The 12575-nt window shown below is 35.9% G+C and overlaps 1 long non-coding RNA gene across 1 annotated transcript; it reads right to left on the bottom strand.

Moving 5' to 3' along the window:
* Positions 1-9706: 9706 nt before the first annotated feature.
* LOC129407463 (uncharacterized) lies at positions 9707-10653 on the bottom strand. The gene is made up of 2 exons (XR_008631553.1): positions 10561-10653; positions 9707-10496 (listed from the first exon to the last, which is right to left on the bottom strand). It is a non-coding gene; the product is annotated as an uncharacterized LOC129407463 (long non-coding RNA).
* Between the last annotated feature and the right edge of the window lie 1922 nt (positions 10654-12575).

The raw sequence follows: 12575 nt of genomic DNA, 5'->3' as shown, positions 1-12575 counted from the left end.
ATGTCAATGGAGTCCTCAAGTAGCCTGTGACATCAAGAGTCATTGTGTTCTGGTATGAACAGTAATGCCCAAAGTAGGCCTAATGCACATCTTAGTAAGATTAAGATATAAGTTAGTGTGACTAAAAGTCCACATCATCACATTATTAAACAAAACATTTATGGGTGTCTTTTTTTGGCTTTGATTTCTGTGGATGTGTGAATTAAGGAGAAGTATCTGATGAAAATGTCAAAAGTACCTTTAGAAATAATTTACCTAGAAAAACAGGAAAGCATACAATTTCATTTTCAGCAACTTTATAAGCATTTGTGTGTATTATTTTGTGTGTTCAAATGAGTTGATTTGTAATTTTTGGCAAGTCTACCAAAGCTTAACATGGTCTCTACCCAACCACACATAACCACAGGTCAAAGGTCATGCTTGATTAAGTTTCATCCAGCTATTCAGATTTTTCCATCTACACATGTACAGATTTCAGATGCAGTGAGAACCAAACCACAGAACCTGATGGTCTAAAGTCAAATTATTTTGTGAAATCCAAAAAGAGGATGCCCATCACATGCAGATTTTCTGAAAGTATCATTTACTGTTTTAACGAGATGGTTTAACTGCCATATTTATGCGCTCCTAAACAACATAAGAAATTGAGATCCTTGAAGCACCTCTAATGTGCGTGGGTTATTAAACGTGTGTTTTTAGTGAGGTGCCGTGTGAGTGTTGTGTCTGCAAAACAGATGCTGCATTTTTTAAGAGCGATCTAAACCCCAGTTATGTGTTTCCAGATCCCCCGGGGAAAGTCTCTTTTTAGGAACGGATGAAATAAAAAAAAACAAAAACAAAACATTATATAACGTTAAAACTCTCGGTTCTTCTTCCAGCTCACAACACGCAACACCTTGAACCATGGGGTGGGCACTTTGGTGTTTCCTAATACTTATTATGTAATGGGTGTTTCATATTATACCCCTTGCTGCTGCATTGGACCGTCATGACTGATCTGCAGTTTTACCCTTTATTTTTTCCAAATTTCTACAACATAAACTTATGTAAGACTGTTTCAAGCTGAGAGGAGAAATTAAGATAGCTGTCTTGTTTATAGTAACGTGCAGTCAACTGTAGGTAAGAAATAGCCTTGTATTTATGTGTTAATTTCATGTGCCTTTAAAACAAACTTATCAGGCATCAAACTATGACCAAATTCTACCAGGGAACATTTTGCAACAAAATGGCTGTATAGCTGGCTCAGAGCTTCTCAAAATAGCAATCTTAACAAACAATAACCAGTTAACAATGGCCCAGACTGAAAGTGTCAAACACACTATTTGCCTTAGGCACAGCTCTATGTATATTGTGATATTACAATCTGCTAATTACAAACCTCAATACTGATCTAAAACAGCTTTGGAATAGAAATGGATCCAATTAAGTACTGTTCAAAACAATAGAACCAGTAAGTATTATAAGTATAGTGGCATATCACTGTAGTAAACAGCAAATTTTTATATATGTATTTTTACTGTTAGAAAATTTGATAATTTTTAACTCTACAGATATAATCCAGAGTCTGATAAAAAAAAACAACAACAATTACAAATACGTACAGAAAAGTAGGGATGGGGGTAGATGAAAACAGGAATATTCAAACATGCATCAATCAACTGAAATACAACTCTGAGCAAACCAGTGAGGAAGGGAAATCATTATAACTGGGTTAAAAGCTCATAAAATGTCATCTTTAAGGTTTATAAAATAAAATATATTTCACCAGCATCAATAGCTACTTATGAAACAGAAAACTGTAATAATATTCTCCTTGGTCTACTTTGTGCCTCATTACTGCCATATATAAATTATGTATTTCTCCTTTTGCTAAAGCTGGCTTGTTATTTCATAATAACCTTGACTAAGTGTATTTTATAGCCCCCTTATCAGAGCATTTTAGCGTGAGCTATGGGGAGAGGATGAGTCATAGGCTGTCTCTGTCCTCTTACACAGACACAGTGGTGCTTCGTGTTGGGATGTCCAGTGCACCACCGAAGCTCTGTCTGTGAGTGTGTCTATAACTTCACTGGCTCATATCACACAGCTTTGGTTTTTAATGCCAAGGTTTCATGTTTCAAATGGAAAACGTTCAATGGTGAAATCAGCAAACAAGAAATCATCCCCAGCCGGTTACAATGGTTTTGGACACAACATGAAACAATTGAAAACTTTAAGTTCTTTGTCAGTGTTTTTGTTTGAGACGAGATGTCGAGCCAATACTCCACAAAGCAAGAGGGTAACAGCTACAGAAAGCTTAACAGAATTCAAATTGGTGCATTATTTGAAAAGCGCTTATGCTTAAAGGTTGTTCAAAGCAAAAAGTCTGATCTAAAGAGTACCAAGCCTTAAAATATTCCACTATGGCGAAACCTCATAAGCTGCACAGTGACACATAAATTACATCTTCATTGCATAAATATTTGGCTAAGTTGCACAGAAGCAGCCGGCTGTCAGTGCGCATACGATGGCTTTTAGGTCCCCATAGAGTTTTACATGCGAGGTACAGTAAAGCTGGAAGAAGGCGTGGACTCAGACGGGAATGTGTGGGAGAGCAGCAAGGAAAAAGCAAGGTTTTCAGAGGCAAAGTGCCAAGGCTGAGATATTAGACCTTCTTCCTCTGAATAACTTGGAAATCTGCAAAAGTGAAAACTCAAGGTTAAAACTCTGCAGTGTCACAGATCTCCTAGTCTGACCTGAACCCACATTAACTGAGGACAAAGGACTACTGTAAGTGCAAACTAAATACAAATGTAGGATATGTTTCATCCCCAAGGTTTCAAATGAACTATAGGTTTATCTGAAAAATTACAGGTCCTTGCTCACTTCTTTCAAGGTAAAGGGGATCAAAAGCAGCTATCCTTGGCCTAAATGCCTGGAGCTGGGTGGGTGGCAGGCTAAAGGAAGCACTCAAAGATGTTTTTAAAATTTAAACTCTAGTACTTAATATTTAAAAGTTGTGACTGAGATTTCTTATACTGTACCAGAAAATACTGTATCTTAAATACATCTATACACTGTTTTGGTTTTACAGAGAAGTTTTACAGTGTATTCTGGACAAAGCTTTTATTATTATAATATATTTTATTTGTCGTGTCCCTGATTTTCCTGATTTCACTAGAAAATGCACTAATAAATCCCTGTAAGAAATTTAAATGTAAATAAACAAACAAACAAACAAAGGAACAATTATTTAATGGCAGTATATGGGGTTTCAGAAAGCTGAAAAATTTTATCTGTTGTCATAGCAAATAATAATTTAATGCAAAATATCCTTTGATTGATGAAAAGTCCTCAGTGTCACCCATAACAGGACGCTGAAACTCATGAATATATGTATTAGATTTGTTTGCATATTGGCACAAAAAACATTTCTCTTTGTCCATTAGGTAAAACTTCATTACTACATTGTTTTAAGAGTGGGCAAGTTCAACTTTGACTTGATCAAGGCTACAGCATCAGAACGCACTAATGCAGGTGCTAAATGTTTCTGTCAGCTTCTTATCACAGACATTTTTGGTCTGGTAGTATTGCACGGCCTTCACATTGCCGAGCTCTACTAAAACTCAACTCTTTTGGAACGGTCACATCAACTCTGCACTCCAGGCAAATCCTTGACAAATGACCAGGAATAGAAGAATAAGAGAATATTTTTGTATTGTATGGTGTGCCAAGACATTTTACAAGTACAGATTATTAGGAGTTAGGACACAGCTGTGAGCTCATCAGTTGTATTTAGTCATAATCATCTCAGAGGAAATTTCTAAATCAAAACAAATCAAATTACTTTAGGGCAGTGTTGTCTAGAGTTTTTTTAGTCAAGAGTCACATATCAAAACACAGACAAAGCAGAGGGCTGATGGAGGGTCATATAGACTGATGATGCTCAACACAGTTAATAACTGAAATATGTGCATTTTTTCCAAGCTTTATTTAAAGGGCCCATATTACACTGTTTTCAGATCTATGTTATACTGCTGTTTCCTCGTCAAAAACATACCTGGAGTTGTGTTTTCTCTCATTCACTTATGTTTAACCTACAAACCCTGTACATTTAGTCTGGGCTCTTCTCTCAAACAGAAAACTATAGCTTCTTGACATCACAAGCTTTTGACTTTAGGAGATGTTGACAGACTAATAATAAAGGATTTCTCAAACATGTGTGAATAAAACAAAACACAACCCCAGGTATGTTTTTGAGGATGCAATAATATTCTAACTCAAAAGAGTACACTAAATATTTGATATTGGCTTTGTCAGGGTAGCTGTTCCAAAAACATAAGACTAAAACTAAGATAATTTGGGCCAATTCACCTGGAAACCTCGGGGCCAAGAAAAATGTTTGCTGCTTTAGGGCATCGTAGTCAAATGTGTAAGACCACACAGTGCAATAAAATATATAATTAAATTAGATTGTAACAGTTTCAGTTAGGCAAAATGTTTTTATTTGCAGAGTTAACCTGAGATACGTGGCAGCCATCCTGGTCTCAGAGCTGTCTTTCCAGGCTCAAATCAAGGACGTTGGATTGAGTTTCCTTAAAGAGAGAGAGAGAGATAGAGAGAGAAATCCATCTTAAAATCAAGGTGGATCTCTGAAGTGAAGTGGGAGTTTTTTTGAGATAACTAGATGAGCAGATGCCAGTGAGGAGAATCTATCATGGAGACAGATCATTTAAGGATGAAGAATGCAGAGATGATTGTAAAAGGCATGCCAATAATGAAGGTTCAAGAGCCAGATACAAGTTCATGTAATCGGATGAGCGCTCAAGGAAATCTGCATCAATTTCCCTTTTCATGGATAAATTCATCTGAACCTCTCACATAATGCATATAGTGTAAGTCAATCAAAATAACATGAACATTAAATAACATGAACATACAACACAGAATGTTTAGAAGATTTATAAATACAACAGAACACCTGGTGGCTTTCAGATTCATGAATGTGATGATGTTATATTCCACAGATTTATCTAATGAATATATGGTATTCTCATACGAAATAACAAATGTTCACAAATGTTGAACCTGGTTATCCTTATTAGTGACTAGAACAATGAAAATTTGCACTTTGGCAATAATCTGCCATCTGTATTAGATATAAAACCTAGCAACAGAATACAAATAACTGAAGAGAGACTGACATTTAGTGCTTTATTCATTTTACAAAGTATTTTGGTATTTTAAAAGAGTTTCTAAGGATAACATTTTAAAAAGCATTATTGGGCTTTTATCAGAAGTAACACGTGTCTTTGATTCTTAATCTTTCCTTACGTCCTTCATGAAAATAATCACAGCAAGCATAATTCACTCTGGACCCTCAAAAGATATGAAAATGTTACTTTCTCTACCAGGGCTGGGTTGTAACAGCCATTTCACTGCAAACTAAATTGTACTGTTATGATGTTTTTGTATGGGCCCTTGAAATAATCAAACAAACATATATATAATGAAAGAAAATGTCATCAAAATGTTGCAGATCACAGGAAGCTGAAATTAATTAATATGTGATCAAATCCTCCATTACTGTAAAGGCCTTACTGTGGTCTCTTTACATAGGAATATTTCTTTGTCAAATGCCTTGAATAAAGACAGTTAGTTTAAGCAGGTCAGGTCATTTTGACTTGGAGAGGAATGCAGCCCAGTAGTAAACACAATTAGATATTGGTCAAACTGAATATTTGGCAGCACTGCACTTTTTCAAAATCATCTTTCATTTTCTTTGACAATAGCCAGCATTACTGCGATATCATGCAGTTTACTTTGGGTGACAGGTGCCAGCTGCTATATGTACAATATTTGTGTGATATTAAGGTGCACCTGGACAGCAGTCAAAACACAGACGATGTAAAGGTCTCTCATCTTTAAATGACATCTCCATAGAAAGAAGATGTGGTAACATGGCTCTGGACAGACTTGTTTTACAAATCCAGATACTTGACAAATCCTTTGGCGCACCCAGACTACACAAGGGCCAGCTGTCATCCCCATTATCAGTATTTATGTCACTCACTTTTGGCGTATTATGTCTTGACTGTTTCAGTTCTCCCATGAACATTTAAAAATAGCCAAAAGTTAACAAAAAAGTGGGTGGACGCAAATGAAAGGAAATGGGATTCAACAACATATTACTTCTGGGTCAAAGGTAGGACTGAGTAATGAAGCAAAAAATTAATTTAAAAAACTTTTGATTGATCACATTTTTTGATACAGTTTTATTTTCTTACTAACAGCATATCCATGAATAAATATACCTTAAGATTAAGTTTAAGGTCCATGAACATATAATATACAAAATGACTTTGTATACAGATTTTATTTCACAATAAGTATGCACCCACCTCTTCTATATTCCTCTGAAACCTAAACTCTATTCCACACCCCATGCTATCACTGCCACAGGTTAGGCTGATGTTGAGTGATGTTGATGTTGAGCCCTCAACTGATCATTACAATCATGATCAATGATCTGATCATGATTTTTGATAATGATCATGATTTACATTCAGGAACAAGATTTGTTTTGTGCATCAGTTCACAATTACTTTATCAGTACAGATCATCCAGTCCCAAACTCTACATTTTTGAAGTCCTGGGGGAATACTTCTCCACCTTTCTGAGATATGAGTCTCTGCATCAGATGTCTCCAACCTACAGTTCAGGAGCTACCAGTAGCTCTCCACCCCCTTCAGTAGCTCGCCAAAGGACTTTTGAATTATACATATTGTACTAAATAACTCAAATTTGATTAATTACCATTGTAAATGTGTTACTTTGAACTTTGTGCACTAATAAATGGATAATGGCTTAATGTTTATAAACATCTAACTGTACATCTAAATCAATTTCTTGCAGCTGCTAAAATGAGTAGCTTTCCGGCATTTTCAATTTGTAAAGATAGCTCACTGTATGCAAACGTTTGGAGACCCCTGCTCTACAAAGTTACATAGAACTTGTGGGTGTTATAAATGGATGATCTAGGATTTGTTGAGTGTATTTTTAAGATTCCTTGTGGATAACAGCTGTCATTTTTGTGTGGCCTAGATGCAGACAGAAGTGATTAGGACAATCTTGAGGTGATTATAATGCATTAGGCAAAACAGCTCAACAGTCTGCTCTGACCTTTACTCTTTTGTGTGTAAAAAGGAAATGCTCTCCTTTTATATCGCGTTTGTACCTCAAAGACCTAGTTCAAAGTGCTTTATTCTTTGCTTGTGGTTTGAAGTGTATCAAAACATCTGGTACTGTATACTGATACACTGATACTTCCTTGGTTGACTTGGGTTGGGAACTCCAGCCTATTTCTGAAACATAATTCACTGCAGACGGTTTCTGTTCACAAATGAGATGCAAAAGTAAATATTGATCAACAAAAAGCTAAATCATGTCAAATTGTGGCTTGCGTTTTGGCTCCCAGCCCTGAGCAATGTGGAAGTTATTTCGGAGAGGGTGCTCAAATAGATGAATAACATTCTTTTTACATACATTTTCTAGTTCATTGGTTTGACTGTTGACAAGATCAGTCTTATAGATGAATATTGAATAGGATTTGTATAAATTTGGAATTGTAATGAAATGTAACCAAATGGTGAAGATGTCAATATCAACATGTTAACTTCAACCACAAGAGGCCAGTAATGATTTTAGGTAGCCATCAACATTTGTCATTGCCAATAAGTTCAGAGTCAAAGTATCCACGTGCATATTGTTTTGTCAACCATGTCCATAATTGTAAATATTATAATAGTTTGATTGTATTTATATGTTTATTATAAAATGGTGAATACCTACATAAAAAAACCAAAAAAAAACAAAAAAAAAACGTGGTGTGCTGAAGGGATTGGTGCTAATTGCTCCTGCAGTGACAGAGCCCAGAGTTTGAGTTCGATTTGAATTTGTATTTCAGAGGTTAAACTTCTGTTAGTGATTTTGAACATGAACAGATCTGCACAGAGACAGAGGCTGTGACAAAGACGGGTCACAGATCAAATGTGCAAACTCAACCTGAGAAAATGAATGATACATTTATTATTTTAGATTTGACTGGTCAGTGAAGCAGCAGAAGACCATTTTTCATTTTCATAGCCTTGACAGTGTGTGGTTTCTTGAAGGTGCACTGTGTAACTTGTGTAACTTGTGTAACCAGGCCAAATTACAGGTCAGATCTATGGAGAGGCAATTCTGCTTATAGTAATGCATCTATTTCAAGCCATACAATATTATAACATAGTGCGTTTTTAATGTGTGTTTATGGTTAACTCAGTGTCAAAAATAGGTTGAACATTTGACCACTGTGAGCCTTTGTGATTAGATAATGAGCCTATTTCATATTCCCAAGAGAAAAGCTAGTTCAAAGCATCACAAAATTGAAGTGACGGTCATCAGTGCTCTGTAATGGGATTGTGTGTACACTATAATATCTGACTATTTCATAATAATTTATTTAATACTATAGCTACTACAAAATTTACTGTAAGCTTACCTTGATGCAGAGGACAACATCAATATTTGACTTAGAATTGATCTACCAAAACACCCATTCTTAATTAGATCTCATCAAAAGTAAGTGAACAGTGACAGAAAAGTAATTATGTGAGCTCGAGAGATGTTTTTATTTGAATGACTTTTTTAGTATCAGACCCGGGAACAAGTAATCCTCCTTCAAGCATGTTTCTAAGTCAATTAACAATCCCTTCCAAAAAAAGCAGCGTGGCTCCTCAAAGCAGGAGTCAGGGTGACATCTACACTGAGCGGGGTCACGCTGCTCCAGGACCAGCCTCTGCTTATATGGCATCATTATTCACATGCCAGGCCCCATAGGAAGCATAGCATTTCCTCTTTCTTGCTGTGTCTGCTGTAAAACCAGTTATAGCGCCTTAGCTGGATGTTCACAGCCACACAACAGACATAGCTAAAGAAAACTGACATCTGCTGTTTGCTTGGGCATAAACCACATTCGACAGGCTGCACTTGAGTTTTACTGATTGCTTTTTGGAGCTGTTTGTGCCATAAACATGCGTGAAAATGGATGACATTTCCATCCTCCTGGTAGCTCACTTAAAGAGAGCTCTGGCTTGTGTAAATGTTGAAAAGTGTTTCTTTCTTTCCTTCTTTCTTTCTAAAATCTATGCAATTTCATTTTCTGACAATGTATTTAACACAGGTGCCTTATGGATGTGGTATCACCTTGAAATATTAGTGAACTTTTGCGTGAACATTTTAGACCAATACTATTCTACAATAATATTTTCTTGAATGGATTCAGACATCTGTTACAAGTGCACCTACTGCTGGAAAAAACTTGCAGGATTATTTTACAAATTTATAATAACCTTTAGTCTCTTCTGTTTTATGAAAAAGTGACATCTGTTTGCAAAGTTTCCAAAAGAGCATTTTTCATGGTATAAATAGAGGAGTTCCACTATCATCTAGTGGTCCCACTGAATAATGACATTACAATATAAAGACAAAAATGGTAAAACATTAAACTAAGGTTGGTGGTTTGATTCCTGCCCTGATCTTTCTTTATTACTTTATTTGCACATTGTCTACTGTATCTGTACCACAGATGTTACATGCATGTGTAACATTGACAGATTAACTGCAGACAGATTAACCACTTCATTAACAAACAGAAATAGTTCATAAGTCTGAATAATAAAAAGTATTTGTTCATTATGAATTACGTCTTTTCCCATGTTTTATTAAGGCTAATTAAGGGGCGGATAAAGTGTTACCAAAATGTCTTCTCAAACATCAAATGTACAAAGACAGGAACAGGAAATGTGAGCTAATGTTACTACACTGTTAAATTTAAATGATAAAACCTCCAAATAGTATCACACATTAAACTGTTACAATTATACAAACTTTAACCACCTTTCCTTAAGCAATGACAAAAACACTGTTCAAAGCGTCTGGGGATCCAGCCTTAGCATCTCCACACTGGAAGATAAAGCAGATGTTTTAGTCATTGCCTAACCTTTACTCATCACCTACAAACAAATTACTGGAAAAATCTATAAACTATACAGTGAAACATACAGTTTAACAGCATGCAGCATAATCAATTACTCCATGCAATACTCCATTTATTTTTGTATAGCCCCAAATCACAATAGCAGTTGCCTTCCCAAAACTGTTAGAAATGAGAAAAGTTAGAAAATCAAACAGTTAACCGTCTTTGGTCAATAACAAGCAAAAAGATTAACCAACATTCACAGAGTCAATAATGTTGTAAATTACTGTTGCAGCATAATGTTACATGGGTCTACCAGAACTCATCAAATCTCCATTGCAACACTATTAATGCCCTATACTGGTCATTTAATTTGTTGATGAGTAACTCCTCACTTGGTGTATTTGACAAACTGACACTCAATGATGCACAGTGTCCAACTCAGCTTGCCAAATACACTAAGTGGGGGGCCTGGTACAGCAAAGGAATGGAGATTTACCTGCAAAATAAAGAATCAATGAGACATATTCAACTTTAAGGCAATCTTTGACAATAACACTTACAGCTGAACTTTATCTTGTTCAGAGCAGATTCTTCAAAGTTGTTCGGGCTTCTGAGTTGACAATGATGACAGTGTGTATGAGACAGTCCGTTTGACCACTGTGCCTCAGCCGTGCAAAGAGGAAGTCAAAACAAGGAAGATAAGTGCAAAGCTAGCTCTCAGGAAATATGTGGAAATAAAGTGTCATCAAGTCATGCTTGTGAAATGCTGCTGAAGCCTTTCACACCTCTCGGTTTGAGAGATAAGAGAGTCCCTTCTGTAGACCTGTTCAATGTTCATTCTTTGGTGTTGTCTAAGAATATGTAAAAAAAATGAATTAATATAGGCCCAATGTTAAGCAGAGAAAATACAGTATTGCATTTTAAAAAGTCAGTATTTTGATATGTACCAATGCAATCTACCAGTAATTCACTTGATTTAAATAGCACATTTCATAAACAGACAGTTTCCAAAGAGCTGCACAAATACACAGTAACAATAATAACCATAATACCATAATAATAAAATAAACACTCCATTAATCATACTTGTCAGCAATAAAACACATTTACTGGCTACTAACCCACGTTATACGTTGGAAAAAATTGGCAACATGAAAAGACTATTTCTTGCCAGTGCCAGTGTACCATGTTAGGTTACTTCCTCTAGTGTTTTTTTCTGGGGTTTTTTTGTTTTGTTTTTTTGAGTGTGAATCTGCCTGCGGACTTCCCTCTGCCCAAACAATGCAACTGAGCTTCCCTCATTAAACGACACTTTGTTTTCTGATCAAAGTTAGTCTGTGCTATTCTGCTTCTATATCATTTTGCTGCCAATAAAACTGTCTCCCTGTATAAGCAAATGTAGGTCTCAGGTAATAATTAAACACATACATTTGATAAAGTTAATTGTTATTTCAAAAGTATATGTTTTTAGTATTTATGTAAAAAACCTTAAAAAGGACAGACTGTGGTTGCGAATGAAATAGCCTAATGATGAGCATATATTGAAATGTTTCAAAATAATAGATTTTTTAAAACTCTTTTTGCAGTTTTACAGAGCTGAACCTTGAGCAGAGAGAGAATATTTGAGCTAAAACTATAAAATTATATGGCAGTGGCAATTTTATTTGTTCCAACATATTTCAAATAATGCACACAATTACACCATAAGATTCCTGAAAATGAGCTAGTTATTTGGTTGACTTTTTGAGCAAACAAAGCTCAGAAATTTTACTATTGTAGGCCATAGGTTCATCGTACTTTTCCCCTTGTCCCTCTCCATCTGCCCCCTTCACCCCAAGATGAAGATCCAGTGTTCCCCTCATCAGTTAGGACCTGAGGAGCCCTGCATACTAGTTAACCCATCATCATTTTGATTTGTAATCCTCCACATAAAATTAAATCTGTCTCTCAAACCATTGGAGTACAAACAAATGTGTGATTTTATTTTATTGGCATGTTGGGTGTTCAAAATAATATTGATGCTTTCCAGATTGATTTGACAGGAAATATGAGCTTTCCAATGATGTTTCACACACCCAAGAGTTTGATAGGTCGTTTTTGTCTGTTTGGTGTAAAACTGTCAGTAGTTAAACTTTTATTGAGAAGTTGTGCTCTCTTTTTGTGATGCAAGACACACCCTGATTGTGTTGTCACATTGTGACAGTTAAAAAAGCTGGTGAATAATTTCAACAGTTTAAGGTCACAGCATTAAGCAGAAGTAGGCAATGACACAAATGGACCTCCAACTGTCCTAAAGGTGCAACTTTCCAGTGGTGGGTCTGCCACCTGCTGTCTGTATGGAGATGTTATTGCTTTGATTGGAATGTTCCACGGCATACTATTAAACTTCTATCTATCTTGCATTTGGCTTTTCAAATAGCTCAACAATACCATGAAAAACTATTGTGACAACGGTCGCCTGTCAACAGATCTGACTTGCAACTTCCCTAGGTAGTGTCACAGGCTCGTCTCTATGGAGATAGATATGATTAATGCCATACTGTAAAACATACATAACATTTCCTTGGAGACAAGC

Source organism: Boleophthalmus pectinirostris, unplaced genomic scaffold (genome assembly GCF_026225935.1).
Source record: "Boleophthalmus pectinirostris isolate CB_2022bp ecotype Guang Dong unplaced genomic scaffold, ASM2622593v1 HiC_scaffold_12, whole genome shotgun sequence".
Taxonomy (NCBI): domain Eukaryota; kingdom Metazoa; phylum Chordata; class Actinopteri; order Gobiiformes; family Gobiidae; genus Boleophthalmus; species Boleophthalmus pectinirostris.
Note: the sequence above shows the minus strand (reverse complement) of the source record. Positions and strands in the feature narration are given on the sequence as shown.